At 38.4% G+C, this 4,597-nt stretch overlaps 1 non-coding gene across 1 annotated transcript; it reads left to right on the forward strand.

The window, feature by feature from the left end:
• Window positions 1-1,577: 1,577 nt before the first annotated feature.
• On the forward strand, window positions 1,578-1,687 carry LOC132654400 (U6 spliceosomal RNA). Its single transcript, XR_009592054.1, has one exon. It is a non-coding gene; the product is annotated as a U6 spliceosomal RNA (small nuclear RNA).
• The last annotated feature ends 2,910 nt before the right edge of the window (window positions 1,688-4,597 follow it).

Below are 4,597 nucleotides of genomic sequence, written 5' to 3' on the forward strand. Positions count from 1 at the left end.
GTGCAGGCAATTGGGAGCTGCCCATTGTGGGTGCTGGGAACCTCACTTGGGTCCTCTACAAGGACTTAACCACTGAGCAACCTCTCTAGCTCCATGTTTTTGATTTTTTTTTTGGGGGGGAGAAGGGGAGTTGGTCTCTTAGTTAAGATAGATGACTGTTGAATGAACCTTTTGTTATGAATTTAAGCTACTACCTAAACATAAGGAAAATGGAAATGAAAAGAGGAATCTGTTTTTCTGTGTGAAAACTAGAGGATGCATGTTATAGAGAGTTACATGGGGGAAGGGCTAGTTGGATGCACATTGGGAGAAAAATCTCTAAGAAACAGTTCAGGCTCAACTGAAAGCAAGAAGATGGGTACTGAAAGTTCTCTATTGGGTGTTAAGAGATCATTATTATTCTTACTTTTTCTGTTGAGCAGTAAAGCAGGCCTCCAGAAAATCTCAAAGCCTATGTCACATCATATCACCATGTTGTGTAAAGAATGCTTTTCTAATAAAATAAATTAAAAACTTAAATTAAATTTTAAGAAATTAAAAATAAGGGAAGTGCTCCAGCAAGGATGAAATAACTTTGCACCAGGAATGGAGATAACAACAAGACAGACTTTGAGGTGTACATGATCCTACAAAGGTAGCTCTTCCTCCAAGATCTCCAAGGATACCATAGGACTGACAGTGGAGTTGGCAGTCAATTTCCATGGAGTTATTTTGAGATATTTAATTGCATTTTAAAACTAAGATGAGCCATAGCTCTTAGTAGTCAGGCATATTTCTCTGTTACGAGAACAATACAATAATATTATAAAGTTTAAAGTAGCATGCATCTTTGATTTGATGGAAGTTTGTAGAGATGGTACAAGGCATCCTGTATCAATAGAGGGTCAAAATGGGGAGGCTGAAGGGGCAGCAATTTACCTCTGACCAGCTGACTATGAATGGATAATGGAGCCGGGAGAATCACATCTTTAGTTGTGTGTGCAGTGTTGAAGCCCACAAGACTCCAACAGAGAGCTACAACAGCATTGATCTCACAGACAGTACTGGTTACTCTTAATGGTTCATGGAGAAAAATGACTAGATATGAAAATGAAAGAGAGATTTGTAGGAAGAAGAGAAGGTTAGATAGAAATGATTAAAGGGATGAGAGTAAGGTAGTGAGAAGCATGCATTTTTCACATGTATAAAATTGTCTAAATATTTAAGTAATGACAATAACAAATTTCTTTTATTCACTTAACATTCTTTTTGTAGCTCGATTCCTACTCTCCTCCCAATCAGACTCTACCTCCTCCCCCTTCCCCCTTCGCCCTTCCCCTTTTTCTCAGAAAAGGAGAGCTCCCTTTCCCATCCAGTCCAGCTCATAAAGTTGCATCAGGATTGAACATGTCCTCTTCCTTGTGGGCCTGACAAGGTAGTCCTGCCAGAAGAAAGTGATCAAAAAGCTGGTGAGTTCTTGTCCAATGCAGTTGCTGCTTCCCTTACTAGAGGACCCACATGAGGCCTAAGCTGCCCATCTGCTAAATCTTTGTAGGGGTCTTAGGTCCAGTTCATACATGGTCCTTGGTTGATGTTTCAGTCTCAGCAAGACCCCATATATTAAAATTGTAATGATACAGATCGGAGAAGATTAACATGGTTCCTGCACAAGGATGACATACAAAATTGTGAATAAATTTATCTTATTGACTAAAAAGCCCACAAATTTATCACAGTACATTGATACAGAAAATCTCAGTTGAAAATTTGAAAATGCATACATTTTTTAAAATCTGAAAACAGTGTTATAAAGTATTGCTTTTTGCACCTTTTAATTTTTAAATTTTTTTATATTGTATTATTTTATATCTCATTTGTAGCTCCCTCTTCATCTCCTCCTATCCCATCCTTCCTCTCTTCTTCTTTTTCCTATCCCCCTCCCCTAGACCATAGAAAGGTGAAACCCTCCTCCCCTACCATCTTACCCTAGCATATCAAGTCTGATCTGGACTGCCTGGATCCTCTTCTTCTGTGGCCTGGCAAGGCCACCCCATCAGGGAGCCATGAGGAAGTGATCAAAGAGCCAATAACAGAGTCCATGTCAAAGATAACTCCTGCTCCCCTTACTAGGAGACCCACATGAAGACTGAGCTTGCCTATGGGCTATAGCTGAGCAGGGGGTCAAATATTGCTTTAAGAATATATCTTCTAGGGGCTAGAGAGAGGGCTCAGCGCTGAAGAGCATGTTCTGCTTTTCCAGGGAGCCCATATTCAGTTCACAGAACCTGCAAAAACATCTAACTGTCTTCTATATCTTCTATATATCCAGCCCCAGAGGATCAGATGTGTCCTTCTATTCTTCCCCAGCACCAAAATGCATAAAAAACAAAACACCACAAATTTATTAAACTTAATAAGTAGTTGTTTGCATGAAAAAAGTAGCATAAACAGGCCTTAGGTAGGTTCTGTTATTTGTTTGGAATGTACTACTTCATTTGTTACATAATGTTATTGATAGCAAATATTTTTGCAAAATAAGAGAAAGCCCAGATCTCTAGCTCTTGTTTACATGGCTCTTTATGTATAATTGATGGGGAATATCCCAGTGGATTTAAAACAGTTTCATAGAGAAATAACAGTGAAAGATAATACTAGCTGATTAGGCTTGTGGTATTATAGCAGCAGAATATGCTGCACAGCCTTCCTCACAGGATGTCTGAGAGAAATCCTTCTGGATATTTTTTTAGGCAAGAGTTACTGTGCAGGTCCTACAAACATTTATTGTCTCCAAGAAAAATCAAAGAGCCAACTAAAATATTTTCAATTGCTTTAAAAGGCCAAATGGCAATTAGGCTATACTTGGAGCTAATCTCTTGCCAAGGTTAATATTTGCGCTTGGGTATGGCCTCTGAGAGAAGTAACTCAAAGCCAGTAAATACTAGTTTTAATATTTATGAAAATGAATCTGGCTAAAGCATTCATTTTGATTTGTAAAAAAAAAAAAATCTTATCATGTTGATTAGCCAAATCCCATCTCAGCATGTGTATTAGTCAGATTTAAAACCACCCTGCAAATGTTAAAATATACCAACGGTCTCAAAACGGCTTTGTAGGTCATTAAATGAAATAAATCAAACATCAACGTTCTCTTAAAGTGAAATATGCCAACAAATGTTATTCTTATAACGATTATTGCTTGGCATAAAATTTGTGTAAAGAAATCTGTCTGGTGGGTATGGTAGGACGAATCCAATGTTGACCCATGTTTGATGTCAACATGAAAAGGGGAATAGAACTGGGACCACAGACTTTATTAGGCACATTACCAGGCAAATCGTGTCTTCATTATGTGTGTCAGTGTCAGAGTTCTTTTTCCCCATGTGCCTCAGCATTATATACTGAGAAATGATAGCTACACTACGTTAGCCAGACTTAATATGAAATAAGAAGAAACACATAAACACAGACACACCACACCACACCACACACACCACACCACACCACACCACACCACACACATATATTCTTGTTACACAAAATATTTTTATATTTTGATGCACACATGTCCAAAAATATAATAGCTAATGACATAATATAAATATAATATATAATATAAATTATAAAATGGGTGCTACTAACTTGTAAGCATGCAGAAATTTATTTAATAGTTTTCTTCCATTTATTAGATGTTTGAAAATGTCATATAATTTATTTTGATTATATTCACCCCTGACATAACTCCTCCTAGGTCAATCTCTACCTAATTGTGCGTCTGATTTTCCCCTATGAAGTCTATTTTGTGATGCCCACATACTCAGAGCCATACTCAGAGCATGGTTGACCTACTAAGGACCACACCCTTAAAGAAAACTGAATCTTCTCCCAGAAGCCATCAACTGCCAATATTTCTTTGTCTATGGGAGAGGCTTGATGCCTATATCCCACCCCTATGCTGGAATTTTGACCTGCTTGAGCTAGCACATGTCTTGTGAATGCAATGAAAACATCTGTGAGTTTAAATGTGCAGCTGCCTTGTTTGGCCAGGAAAATACTGTTCTCTTTTAGTCATCCTCTGCCTTTGGATCCTACACTTTTTCTACCCACTCTTCTGCAGCGTTCTCTGGGCCTTGTGGGAAAACAGGTGTGACACAGATGTCCCATTTAGACCTGAGGATTTAGTAATATTATTCTCTTCACCTTCACCAATTGCTGGTCTCTGTTTTAATCACCATCTACTTCAAAAATTAGTGTCCCTAATGAGAACTGACAGATGCAGTGATCTATGAGAATAATGACAATCCGTCAGGAGTTGGTGTAATAATTGTTCTATTTAGAAACAACATAGCAAGCTTTTCTTTAGGCCTATGATCTGTCTAGTCATTGGTTTTTAGCTGTGATAAGAAAGCCAGTAATGGGTTTCATCTTCTGCGGCAGTCCCTACATCCATTCAAAAAATGCCTGGTTACTCTCTGACTTTCATGCGACTATTACGTTATTGGGGATGTCTCAACAGATCAGTTATTACAGGGGCTCAAGGGGCTACAGCTGAGTAAGATTGGTAATTACTGCTTTTCGTCAGCAGCTTGCATAGCACTTTCCAGCACTCTGAAATCTAGCC

This window comes from Meriones unguiculatus, chromosome 5 (genome assembly GCF_030254825.1).
Source record: "Meriones unguiculatus strain TT.TT164.6M chromosome 5, Bangor_MerUng_6.1, whole genome shotgun sequence".
NCBI classification, from domain to species: domain Eukaryota; kingdom Metazoa; phylum Chordata; class Mammalia; order Rodentia; family Muridae; genus Meriones; species Meriones unguiculatus.